Here is a 14953-nt window from a genome sequence, read left to right as displayed (position 1 = left end):
ACCTTAATAGTGTTCAAAAGTCATAATATATATAGCAGTTCATGACATCCATTCTTACAAATGGACTGTTTCTGATGGACACACGTCCAGATCATCCGCTTTCAAAAATCCGCCATCTCACTTCCCCACATCCACCACCGCGGACGGCTCACCTCCAACTGCGCAACGCTACGCACTTTTAACAGCCAACTGCCCAACACTACAATGGCAAACAACAATGCAAACTAGCCACAGTCTGCACACAGCACAACCAGTGATTTTCACACAGAGCGCTACGTGGCGTTACCAATAAGAAAACCTAAACAGCCTACTTACTTGCTAACGCCGTCGCCACGTAGCGCTCTGTATGAAAATCACTGGCTGTGCCGTGTGCAGTCTGTGGCTGACTGGTATTGTTGTAATACTGGCCATTGTAGTGTTGGGCAGTTGGCTGTTAACAGCGCGTAGCGTTGTGCAGTTGGAGGTGAGCCTCCAGCAGTCGTGGATGTGGGGAAGTGAGATGGCGGATTTTTGAGAGCGGATGATCTGGACGTGAGTCCATCAGAGACAATACATTTGTAAGACTGGATGTCATGAACTGATATATACGAGGGCAGTTCAATAAGTAATGCAACACAATTTTTTTCTCGGCCAATTTTGGTTGAAAGAACCGGAAATTTCTTGAGGAATATTTTCAAACATTCCCGCTTCGTCTCGTATAGTATCATTGACTTCCGACAGGTGGCAGCGCTGTACGGAGCTGTTAAAATGGCGTCTGTAACGGATGTGCGTTGCAAACAACAGGCAGTGATCGAATTTCTGTTGGCGGAAAACCAGGGCATCTCAGATATTCATAGGCGCTTGCAGAATGTCTACGGTGATCTGGCAGTGGACAAAAGCACGGTGAGTCGTTGGGCAAAGCGTGTGTCATCATCGCCGCAAGGTCAAGCAAGACTGTCCGATCTCCCGCGTGTGGGCCGGCCGTGCACAGCTGTGACTCCTGCAATGGCGGAGCGTGCGAACACACTCGTTCGAGATGATCGACGGATCACCATCAAACAACTCAGTGCTCAACTTGACATCTCTGTTGGTAGTGCTGTCACAATTGTTCACCAGTTGGGATATTCAAGGGTTTGTTCCCGCTGGGTCCCTCGTTGTCTAACCGAACACCATAAAGAGCAAAGGAGAACCATCTGTGCGGAATTTCTTGCTCGTCATGTGGCTGAGGGTGACAATTTCTAGTCAAAGATTGTTACAGGCGATGAAACATGGGTTCATCACTTCGAACCTGAAACAAAACGGCAATCAATGGAGTGGCGCCACACCCACTCCCCTACCAAGAAAAAGTTTTAAAGCCATACCCTCAGCTGGTAAAGTCATGGTTACAGTCTTCTGGGACGCTGAAGGGGTTATTCTGTTCGATGTCCTTCCCCATGGTCAAACGATCAACTCTGAAGTGTATTGTGCTACTCTTCAGAATTTGAAGAAACGACTTCTGCGTGTTCGTAGGCACAAAAATCAGAACGAACTTCTCCTTCTTCATGACAACGCAAGACCTCACACAAGTCTTCGCACCCGAGAGGAGCTCACAAAACTTCAGTGGACTGTTCTTCCTCATGCACCCTACAGCCCCGATCTCGCACCGTCGGATTTCCATATGTTAGGCCCAATGAAGGACGCAATCCGTGGGACGCACTACGCGGATGATGAAGAAGTTATTGATGCAGTACGACGTTGGCTCCGACATCGACCAGTGGAATGGTACCGTGCAGGCATACAGGCCCTCATTTCAAGGTGGCGTAAGGCCGTAGCATTGAATGGAGATTACGTTGAAAAATAGTGTTGTGTAGCTAAAAGATTGGGGAATAACCTGGTGTATTTCAATGCTGAATAAAACAACCCCTGTTTCAGAAAAAAAATGTGTTGCATTACTTATTGAACTGCCCTCGTATATATATAATACAACTTTTGAACAATACTAAGGTAAATACATTGTTTGTTCTCTATCAAAATCTTTCTTTTGCTAACTGTGCCTATCAGTAGTTAGTGCCTTCAGTAGTTTGAATCTTTTATTTAGCTGGCAGTAGTGGAGCGCGCTGTATTGCAGTAGTTTGAGTAACGAAGATTTTTGTGAGGTAAGTGATTAGTGAAAGGTATAGGTTATTGTTAGTCAGGGCCATTCTTTTGTAGGGATTATTAAAAGTCAGATTGCGTTGCGCTAAAAATATTGTGAGTCAGTTTAGTGTTGATCAGAATAGGGAAAGAGCGAAATGTCTGAGTACGTTCAGTTCTGCTCAGCTGTTTGAAAATCAAATAATGTAATAGGTTTATCAGCACAGTAATTCATTAAGTTTTCAAAGGGGACGTTTCATATGTCGGCCCTTAGCCGAGGATACCTCACTAGAATCTTCTGATTTTTTCTCGTAGTTTGTGTAATTAGTGTAGCTTTTGTTTATTGCTAGCGCGTAATTGTACAGAGAATCTCCTTTGTAATTGCAGTCTTTCATTGTTGTACAGTAAAACAGTTGTGGCATTCATGTAGATTTGCACCAAGTATTTCGCAGCTGCGCTTGCGATTAACTAGATATTATTTTCAGTGCTGTGTTAATTTTTTTTTCTTATTTTGCCCTTCAAATTGTGCTTTTCTGTGTTATCGTGTGAAATATTGTGACAATAATGGCGTGTGAGAAACGTAATACTAGGCTCCAAAGTAAACTGAGAAATGACAGTGAAGACGAAAGCAGTGTGTTAGCGCCACCGTGTAATTAATTAACTAATGCTCAACATACTAATTTGGTAATTGTGCATAGGGAAATATACACAATGGTGTAGACAGTGAAACAATTAGTGTACTGGGAAGCATTATCGATCGATCGGTCGACAACAGCTCGCCTCAGGAATCCGAAATGACAGGACACTATCTTGCAAATACTGTAGATTCAGGTTTTGCGTCCTCACCGTTTTCTCAAATAAGTCAAGACACATTTTCTGCTTTTCAAAATGCAAACATTGCCGATTCAAATGCACTGACGAATAGCACTGAGGAACATGTTTCAGAAACCAGTGCATTGTAATTACAGTTAATGCAACAAATGGGACAGAGGCTACAAAAGTTAGACAACACTTGAACAAAATCAGAAACAAATGGGACAAAATATTCAAAAGTTAGACGCAATGGAACAAAATCTGCACACCACGCTTGAACAAACACGTGAAGATTTAACTACTGAGTTACATAAAATCGAATCGAAATATCAAAAAGTCTGTAATGACGTAAAAACACAAATTTGTGAGCATTTCCAACCTATTTTTTCGCGTCATGAAAATGCATTACAGAATCACGAAGCAGCCATAAAAGAATTGCAAGCTATTGTTCATCCGCATTTGCTTAATCAAATTTCCTGAACATTTAAGACATATTATTTTGGCAGGACGTTGCAAAGACAACATTGAAGCTTTTCAGGGACTCTTACAAGAATTAGAAATCGACACTGACAATCGCGGAATGCGAAAACAGGAATACAACAATGACAGGTCACATCCATTGCAATTCCGCAATGAAACAAATAATAACTGGGCACGACAAGGCTGTTCTCACAACACATATCATTTCCTAAACAGACACCACCCGTATGACAACCGTTGGCAGAGTAGTTATAATTACAGGGAAGATCACCTCTCCGTGGTAGTGACTATCACAGAGACAATCAGAGAAACAGACAATATGGGAACCAAAATAATTATTATCTAGGGAGACAGAATAACTTTAGACACAATGGTCCAGCGCGCAGTTACGATTCAGGGAGAAATTCTCCACCATGTGACCGAGAAGAATGAATCTATGGAATCTACCGACATGAAGACAGACGATATGATCGTAACGACAGATCTGAATTGCATCAGAACTGGCGGGATTCAAACAGGGCAGGGCCCTTTTGATAAGGTGAATTTGTAGAAGTTAGGTCTCCTAATCCTAATAACAACGCGCGCCAACAAAGAGATAGACAATGACTCGCACCGCAAGCAGCCACGTGCACTGGCTGGCTCAGGGAAAATAACATAGACGCTGGCCTTGAAAAAAATTTTAGCATTCCTCACCGATGTACACTACATGATAACTGTGTTGAAGTTGAAACTCTGCGTACTAGGAAGAGTAAAGGTTTACACCACATTTCACATGTAAAACCGTTTATTGAAAGATAATCTGCTTTTTAGCTTTGTCTTTGCCGTAAAACTTTTCACTCCACGTTACTAGTATGCTTTGTCAGACTTTGAAACTGTTAACATGCAACAGGGTTTGAAGTTAAATATCCAGTCAAGGACCAAGAGAACTTATTTAAACAGAAATTACGAATGCATTGTTATAGTGAACAGAAGATACAGTGTTGTTATTTGTACATTCTTGCTTGTTAGTTGCACGATTACGTAATGAATATACGTCTTACATACTTAGAACATATATATATATATGTATACATTTTAATGCAACATTTTGGTTTACTTGGAAAGGTATTCTTTATTTGATGTACTTTCGGTGAGATTAAAGATGACTTAGTATTTGGGTTCTTTGACAGCTACACGAATATATCACGATGCTACTAATGTGCGACACAATTTATATTATTGCTTTTGCGCTGTATCTGTTTTATATGTGCACAGTTTTTCTGAATACTTCTGGAAAGTAAAACATGTTTTATTAGTAACTTTTTGGTATAGCTACAATGAGACAGCCTTTGCCATAGCACAACAATACGTTACAGTACAGTACTTACTTCATCACAGCAATAAGCGTAATAACTACGATATCTATAGGCAAAGTATTTCACTTTTGTTTATTATGAGGTAAGTACATTGACTTCTACAGAACCTTGCTTACGGACGACGATAATTACGACACTTGGCACAATTTTTACCCTTAAGTAATGACACAGAATTATCTTACAGCAAGACGCACATTTAGCGCTACAGGACACGCATTTGAGTGATTAATTTTGTACTTAAAACATTTATTTTTAAAGATTTTCGAACCACAAAGATTCAAAGAAAGTTTTCGGTGATACATTTCATTCGATTGCTGTAATTTGTAACATCTGAGGGTATAATTACATTAATCCTCAAGGGGGTACATGTTTACTTTGTGTACCATGTGTTTGGCAAGCACAAGGAGCCCTAGCTAATATGGTATTTGCTTATACAACTTTACACACCGGTACCATATTTCTCTAACACAGAATTACAGAGCTATCTGATTAACAGAGAAGCAAACATTTTTATTTACTATGTCAGTGACACATGTTTACGCAATTACACAGTTGGATAACTTCACACTTATGAAATTGTATATTGTCTGTAATTTGTGAACTGTTCATATTTTTTTCGGTACCATTGTGATACTATGAGAGCTTTGAATGATGTATTTGGTATGGGATCACGGTTTTTAAAGTAAGTTTGAGGTAGATGACACTATTCAAATGAGCAGAGAATTTTTATAGGTTTTGAAATTACTGCCGAAAGCTACGACGTTTTTGAGATTTGGCTGAATTTTTATGATGTTATTATCACGATGACAATGTGTATTATGCTGTTGAGGTATGTTTATGATCAATAAGCTGATGCTATATGAGGAATTTGATTATGCTACGTATTTATTATGATGAAATATTGAAGGAGTGTCGACGAATGTGTATATGTGTAATAAGGTAAGGAATAATGAGTAGCGGTTACGGACTCGTGACTTGTGAAAAAGGATGTTGGAAACCAAGAATTGTACTTTGAGCGTTATGAAATGTGTGTACATATGTGAATGTATCACAATTTTTTGGACACTGTTATATTTATAGGATTTCGTTTCTACACATTTGTAACACAAATTCTCTACCTGTGAAATTTTTATATGAGACTGTAGCTGGAACTGCTGTTGTAAATATTTCGGCAAGAAAGTTAAGTGACCTTCACATAATGCGTCGTGCATGCCCAGCTGTGCCACCTGCCTGGAGAAAAAGCCAACAGGTAAAAAAAAAAAGGTGGGGGGGGGCCATTATCCTAGCTATTGACATTCCTTTGTAGAAAGCATCGCAAATACGACACGCTCAAACTTGAAAACATATGATTACACTGTGGAGCTCTTAATTCATGATATTTACTAAAATGCTTAATGAAATGATTATAAACATTTTTACATATAATGTCTTTCTAGTTGAGAGACTGCTCAATTTGTTTAATATCTAGTTTCTAGCTGCACTGCAGCATTGGTTAAAATAAAATTTAATAGATGAACTAATATAGATATTTTATGCCTACAGATTCAGTAAATAATAATTTTATGATCTACTTCCAAAAAAAAAAAAAAAACGAGGGAGCACAGAAATTTCATACATAATTTTCTTTTCACGTACTTGGTAATTTTTTGAAGAATAAGTTTTTGTGGTGCACCACTTTAATTACATAGACATTAAGATGTGAATAGACATTTCCCTTATCTGCGTTGTTGTCTTTAGTGTACTAGCTTTTCTGCTTGTGAGTTTGTCATGTTTAGATATAAGTTATTACATTTACTGCTGCTTGCTTTGCCAATTTCCATTTTTTGTCATTGCTGTTTGTATTAATTGTTTTGTGCTGCTGCATTGCCTCATCCCTTAGTTTAGCATCTGACCCCAGTAGATTTAAGTTAGCTTAAGATGGGGTAGGCTATATAAGAAAACGAGTTGTGATGAGTTGGAAGAAATGCATTGAGAAGCTATAGGAAAATGGTTTGGCCAAAAATGTATTTTGAGAGAAGATACGAACAAAAAAGTAGGGTTTAGGGACAACAGGTTTAGGTAGGATTTTCATGGAAATAAATGATGAGGTAAGATAATGGAAAATAAATAATGAGGTAAGAAATATGTGAACATATAAATACAGAAAGCATGCTTGGATTGGATTGTTTTGATGGAAACAAATGTTGAAATAAGACGAAAGATCTATCGAATGAAGTTTTGGGTTGGACTGCAGTACCAAATGTTACCCTGAAAACAAACCTTACCTTTTCCTCTTGCGTTATTCTGCTATGTGTTTGTGTACCCTTGTGTATTTGTATTTTTCCTGTCTTTACGTGTTTAGCTGACGAGAGTTATGTTGTAGAATTTTTCTAATACTATGTTATTTACTTTGTAAAGATGTTTGGACATTATTTATCTGTTCTGTTCAGTTGTTCATGTGTGAAGTTGATGTTTCGAAAGTTATTCAGACCTTTTACGTATTTACTTACGTCAGAATTCCTGTAACACTGATGTATATGATTATTTCTATTCTTTTGTAAAGCCCCTATTACTACAAATGTTATTTGTATTGTTATGTTCTTTAATGATGTATTTTGTGCCTTTGTAATTGTATTCTTATGTTGTAAATTTATAATTGTATAGACACCAGTTCTTCAAATGAAGTATCATTTCACTGCACACGTTTCTGTTGGTCATAGTATATGCACAGTATGTGAGCAGTTGGGACTGTTAGTGTTTGGACGTGTGTTAATAATTCAGCAAGGGACTGGTTAACAGCATTGCTGGTTCTAAGGACAATTAGAAAAAACTTTGTTAGTGCACAAGTAGTGGTTTATGGACTTACTATATTCTCTGCAAGACTCTTCGATGGTGATTGCGCACCCGCACAGTCGCAACGGATGGCTGCCAGCCATCTCTACAAGGACTACATTGGGTCTGCATCTTTGATGGCCCAACAATACCATTATTTCTACAAGGACTGCAGTGGGTCTGCACCTCTGGTGTACCACCAAAACCGTAATCTCTACCAGGACTGCAGTGGGTCTGCTCTGTGATGACCTACCTACCAATATTCTTCAAAACTTCGACTGACTCTGCAGTGTGTTAGCTCTGTTGTGGACCATTACCTGTCTGCATGTCAAGAGTCAGCACTGTCTTTCCGTTGGAAGGACAACACTACTTCTTGAAGACTGCATAGAAATACACTACTTCCGTGTGCATTTTCTTTTACTGCTCAGACTTTGAGAAAAACACTGCAATTTTACTGTGATGAAAGATCAGGACTGTCTTTATGGTCTGTGAGAAAATTTTAGCTTTTGATCAACATCGTATCAATAAGTGTGTGCATTTGATATCTTTGTTATTGTAATTATGAAAAATTTTATCAAATCATTATTGGCCACTGCTCAAACTAATTTGTAAATTTTTTCTGGGGAACGTAGGGGCTATGTAAGTAGGCTGTTTAGGTTCTTATATTGGTAACGCCGCCGCCATGTAGCGCTCTGTATGAAAATCACTGGCTGTGCTGTGTGCAGTCTGTGGCTTGTTGGCATTGTGTTAATACTCGCCATTGTAGCGTTGGGCAGTTGGCTGTTAACAGCGCGCAGCGTTGTGCAGTTGGAGGTGAACCGCCAGCAGTGGTGGATGTGGGGAAGTGAGATGGCGGATTTTTGAGAGCGGATGATCTGGACGTGTGTCCATCAGAGACAGTACATTTGTAAGACTGGATGTCGCGAACTGATATATATAATATGACTTTTGAACAATATTAAGGTAAATACATTGTTTGTTCTCTATCAAAATCTTTCTTTTGCTAACTGTGCCTATCAGTAGTTAGTGCCTTCAGTAGTTTGAATCTTTTATTTTGCTGGCAGTAGTGGCGCGCCTGTATTGCAGTAGTTTGAGTAACGAAGATTTTTGTGAGGTAAGTGATTTGTGAAAGGTATAGGTTATTGTTAGTCAGGGCCATTCTTTTGTAGGGATTATTAAAAGTCAGATTGCGTTGCGCTAAAAATATTGTGTGTCAGTTTAGTGTTGATCAGAATAGGGAAAGAGCGAAATGTCTTAGTACGTTCAGTTCTGCTCAGCTGTTTGAAAATCAAATAATGTAAGAGGTTTATCAGCACAGTAATTCATTAAGTTTTCAAAGGGGACGTGTCATAATTTACTTCGTTTTCTTAGGTGAAGGAGTTTCGGAAAACATGGAATTGTAGATAAAAATGAATCTACAATGAACCTGATCATCATTTCCAGCGATTTTCTTATTGCCAATTTCTGTAGTTGGAATACTATGGCAACATTTTGTGCCATTAAAGTCTAAAAATGGGTATCATACCTGAAGACAGTGTTCGTATAGCAACAGTATGGAAATTGTGTCCAATAATTTTGTGACTGGGAGAACGAAATGGCACGGAAGGGGGTTGGGTATTGTCAGTGCGCAACCAAACACGGTTGCCAAGGTTCTGCATGTATCAGTGCAAGCCGGCCGCTGTGGTCGAGCGGTTATAGGAGCATCAGTCCAGAACCACGTGAGTGCTACGGTCGCACGTTCGAATCCTGCTCCGGAATGGATTTGTGTGATGACCTCAGATCTTAAGTCCCATAGTGCTTAGAGCCATTTGGACCATATCAGTGAAACTGTTTACACAGTGGGGACATCGACTCGTGAAAAGAAATACGACTGGCTGTCGGGTGGTCCCTGCAATTCGACTCATTGAAACGTCAACTTTGGTACTAATAAACGGCTACAGATGTACTTAGTCCTTTATTATTGTATCCCTATCGGTTACATGGCACTAAAGGCCACATCTTCAGGGGGACGTGTCAGCGTGCTTTGTTCGCGATTCCGTATAGATCGTGTAATGTGTGCTCCAGGGAATGTCAATTAATAAAAGACTCTTGGTTTAAATAAGGATTAATAAGTAAGAATAATAATAAAAATGTAAAAAGAAATTCTGCAATTACCTTCTCGAGAAAAAGCGGCAGCGAATCTGTATATAAAAATTTATGTTCTTTGAAACAAAGGACTTTATATAACGCTTCACAGCACAATGCAATTAACAGACAGTAGCTGTCTCTCTCTCTCTCTTGTACTCTGGTCTGAGTAGGGCGCACAGTCAATGCCTACTAGGTGTAAATTAATACGGCTGCGAGTACGACATATACGTACTCTGCAAATAAATTTCAAATACAGCAATAATGATTGTTTTAAAAATATTAAGAAATTCAACCAGGATCGCTTCTCGCCATATGTTTTATTAATATCTTTTGAAGCCTTAAAGAGAAACAACACTAAGCAAAGAAACTATTAACAGTTGCTATCAATATTCACAACGCGACTCCACGGTAATTAATTCGTCATGCTTTTCATCTGTGATAAATCCCTGAGATAAAAACTCCGTTTGTAATGTTCTTACGTACGTAATTACGTGGCTTACATTCAGACGCTTCACGCTAAATCATAAATAATAAAATAAAACCAATTAATAAAATGGTTCCCTAACATGAATTATTGTATGTATTTACCTGCGTGCGGCCCCTCCCGCTGGCGGTTCGAATCCTCCCTCGGGCATGGGTGTGAGTGTTGTCCTTAGCGTGAAGTTAGTTTAAGTAGTGTGTAAGTCTAGCGACCGATGAGCTCAGCAGTTTGGTCCCTTAGGAATGCACACACATTTGAACACATTTTTTTACCTGTTTGTAAATATTTGTAACATAAAATGTGTTATTTTTCGTGTACAATCTACACGGCTGAGTCTATATGTACAAAGACGAGACAAAATTCACAAAATTATTGGACACAATTTCCGTACTGTCTCGTCTATACTGAAGCATACCATTTACTGGAATTTAATCTTGCGTCAATACCTAGAACTGGAGCGAAGCTTGAAGCAACAAAAAATTAGTCAAGGTAAGGATACGATTGCATGGTCTCCCAAATTTCAGAAAGCCAGCCAATTAGGTGTCTGAGAACCATGCATGAAGCTTAAGTTACGTAAATGAAAGATAGCGTCTTTGATGATTCTGTGTAAATTCAGAGATTTTATACGCCGCAGTAAAGCTTCTGGTGGCTAAAGTCAATTTTTTAAGTGACTAAGTACAGAAGTGTACTTAAGGTGTCTCAGTGTTAAGATAGAGATTTAGATAACTAAAATCAATCTTCTAAGTGGAGTAGTACAAAGTGTGGTTATACTGCCTTAGTTTTATAGTTTTGTAGAAAGTTTAAATTGACCTTTTAAGCTACTTAGATCACAACTGTACCTACCGCGACTCACTGCTAAAGCTTGTTTCATTTGCTTCAAGTGAAAGCGTTAAAATTAGTTTAATACAGTCAGTGATTAGGCAGTAATGTTTTATATATGTGGTGTATATATGTGTATGTTTGCTAAATGTCATTGTGCATTTTTGGTGGGAATTTGTAAAGTATGCAACATGGGTAGACCACGTAAGAAAGACAAAGCTGAAGGTGAAGCTTCATCCGAAGTCGAAATGACGGAGGATATGCAAGAAGGGAATTTAATCGAATTAACTAAGGAAAGTGACTCGGAGATCCAAAATCTGGAAACCGACGTTATGTCAAGGGAAAATGTTATGCCCGGATCTAGCGCGGAAGAGCTGAAACAGCAGACAGGCGCTGAATCAGCTGGCGCTTTAAACAAAGTCGAAATGGCTACGGTATCAGTGATGTAATGTCACTGCCGCGACAGACCAATGACTTGTTGACGTTATTGTTAGCGCAGCTTGACGTGAGGGAAAAAGCAAAGGAACATGAGACAGAGGAGAAAGAAAGACAGAAGGAACATGAGAGGGAGGAGAAAGAGAGACAGAAGGAACGTGAGAGGGAGGAAACAGAGAGACAGAAGGAACGCGAGAGGGGGGAAAGAGATAGGCAAAGGGAACTTGAAAGGGAACAGAAAGAAAAAGGACACAGATGACAAACTTTTCGAACGATTCAATAAAGGTTTAGATGGTAGAGATCAAGCCATTATAGTTCATTTTAAGAGGGAAATGGATGATCTCAAAAAACAAATGTCGAACTTCATTATTCAGTCAAAAGATTTTGCCGAAAAAGGTCGGCGATCTGAACACGAAAGTAAACGTTCAGCAAAAGGTAGAAGCGAAGGTTAAGACAATCACTACTACCGTGGAAGATTTTTCGCAAAATATAGAGCAGAAAGTAGAGGGAGCGGCAACGGCCGCAATTCAAAGACTGAATGTTCAGAGCGAAAATCTTGAACTGAGCACGCAGATTCCTCCAGAGATGAACGAAATGTCACAACGTATTGCAGCTCTGGAGAAAGAGAATAAAAGGGAACAAGACAGTCCGTCAAATGCGAGCTGCATACATGGTAAAGCAGATATAGATGTTCAGCGGAATGAACCGTTATACCGCGAGAAGGCGGATACTGTCAGTCCTCGCGCTTACGCAGGCATTGTTGGTGAAGTAGAGGAAGGTGTAGTGCCAACTGTTGCGCAAACAGCGGCAGTTCCAAACATCCACAGAGGAGAGGAAATCTGCCCATCCTGTGATTGTTATTAAGAGCTTCAAAAACGTGTTACCGGTATCTTAGACAGAGAAGCAAAATATACGGTTCGTGGTTTCATTTATAAGTGGAGGCACTGCCCTCTGGGCCATGGAAGTTTCAGATACTTGTGAAACATATCCGGACTATGAAAAAATGTTTTTGTCAAGGTGTTGGTCACTCAGTATTCAAGAAAGGCTACATAAGCAGGTGTTCAACCCCGAGCCGTACCAGGCACGTCAGCGGAATTTGAGAAAATATTTTGAGAGGTATCTCAACAAGACTAGGTATTGCGATAAGCCGATAGCAGCATGAGATGTGCTACACATACTAAAGAGCCGGCTTCTCCTATCTACCCGTGGAAAGCTTGTGCACGTGCCAGACACAGACCTCAGTCTTTTTATCTTTTTAAGGCACCGATCGACTCGCTCGAACTAATACAGAAAAATGCAAGGCAGAGTGAGTTCCGTAATGGAAGCCACAGTGCTAACAATAACAAAAACCGAAACAATGGAGGGGGCAGTCCAAGGAAAAACGGATATGCCGGAGAAAGTGATTACCAGACAGACAATGATTCCGGCAGACATAACACCAAGGGTACCAAAGTGGTTACAACAACGCGAACTGATCACCTCGAAAAAATGGAAATAGTAACAACAACAACTTCAACCGAAAAAGACACAGCAAAGGACACTACAATTCATCCTTTGCTAACAAAAGTATGAGGACAGTCAATGAATGAGCAGTCGCAAAATTCTGGGCCTGCGGATTGGCAAGCACAACTAGGTAACTCCGCTAGGAGGGGCACACAAGTTGCACCTATACATGCGTGGAGGTATAATGAAGGTAGTGATTTAAGACAGTAACTAATTGCTGAACCTAGAAAGTGTAGCCAGCAAAATGTTAAGTTGGTGCAAATTGCGATACAAGAAAAGATGAATGGAGTAATAGTGAATGAACTGATTGACACGGGTGCAAGTACCTCGGCCATAGACCAAGAGTTCCGTAAACGTGTGAATCAATTGAAAAGGTTACCATCACTACCAGTTCAGAATCGTAGAGTATTAGGGGCCATACGTGGTCGCGTGCAAATGGTTAAAAACAAGGTGCAGGCTGTATTAGACCTGGAAAACGAAGCACTAGATTGCTCGTTCTTTGTGGTCAAGAATTTAGCGGTTCCGTGCATTCTAGGTCTGGATTTACTGCGAGAGAGGAAAGCAAGAATTGACCCTTCTAGTGCGATATGCACCTTGTTAAATAAGTGTAGAAGCATTGAACTGGCACTGATTAAGGCTGCTGCCGCAGGCAGTAGTTACTGTAGGCAGGTTCGGGTAGCTTTCGTCAGACCCAAGACTCCACACTTTAGAGATAATTACTCTGTGGAGGGATATCCAAGTTTGGTACAGAAACTGGAAGCAGAAAGAATAGCAATGCAACAAGAGATTACTGTGAAGGTCACTGAATCAAGTTACCTCTGCCAAATCCAGCAGCGTGAACTAACTCAGGTTTTAAACAAATATGTCACTGTGTTCTCAGAAAGGCCTCGGGTCATTAAAGGTTACGTATATGACAAGCAAGTCAAAGAACACCAAACGTTTTGCCGTACCACGTACTCTGTGCCTTGGAAGCCGTATCAAAGAAGGAAATATAAAAAATGCTCAGTTGGCAGATTATAGAAACTTCACTGTCACCCTATAGTAGTCCGCTACTGGCTGTAACGAAGGCCGACGGAAGTATGCGCCTTGTGCTAGACGCACGCGATATTAATAAAATCATCATTCCGGTACGTACTCACCAGGAAAATAAGGAAGAACAGATACAAAAGTTTCACGGTGTAAGATTCCTTACCAGTACTGCTATGAAAGCTTCCTATTGATAGGTGCTGCTGTCCGAAACATCGCGAAAGTACAGAGCTTTCATGTTCACCGGGCGTAGCTACCAGTTTAGTGTTGCCATTCGGGCTCAATGTGAGCGCCGGAGTGTTTATTGCTGCACTGGACACCGTGTTTGGTTCATTTTTGTAGGACAAAGTAACACTTCATATATATGATCTTCCATATCAACTAAAACCTGGGAGGAATACCGAGAATAACTAGAGCGTGTGTTAAACAAGTTTATTCAGGCCGGAGTTAAGGCGAACTTGAAATCTAAGTTCGGCCGGGAAGAAATAAAATTCGTAATACATATAATGTCGCCAACAGGCATAGTGCCGGATCCCAGAAAGTTAGAGGCGTTACAACAGCTCCCATACCAACGTACTAAAAAGCAGTTGAAAGCGTTTATTGGCTTGGCTTCGTTTTTTCGACGTTTTGTGCCAGCGCAATTGTTGAATAATGATGATATACTGTCCTTACTCCGGAAGAATTGACCTTGAGTATTCACGGAGGAATGTAAGAGTGCCTTTGATGCCATTAGGGATGCATTGCTAAACTCAGAAATTCTGCATTACCCAGATCTGTCCAAGGACTTTTACTTAGCGACCGATGCTTCATTTTGTGGATTGCGGACATGACAGGAACGGAAATAAAAATAACAGGTTTTGCCAGCGGTGTGCTGACAGGCTCCGAGCGTGCGTACTCGGCTACGGAGTTCGAAGCCTTAGCGGTTAGTGTGGGCGCTTAAAAAAATGACTACTACGTGTATGGAAAACATGTAGTAGTCTTTTGTGATCACCGGGCACTAAGGTATCCGCTT

Source organism: Schistocerca americana, chromosome 6 (assembly GCF_021461395.2).
Source record: "Schistocerca americana isolate TAMUIC-IGC-003095 chromosome 6, iqSchAmer2.1, whole genome shotgun sequence".
In the NCBI taxonomy this organism is placed as follows: Eukaryota; Metazoa; Arthropoda; class Insecta; order Orthoptera; family Acrididae; genus Schistocerca; species Schistocerca americana.
The sequence above is the reverse complement of the archived record's forward strand: the minus strand, read 5'-3'. Positions refer to the sequence as shown.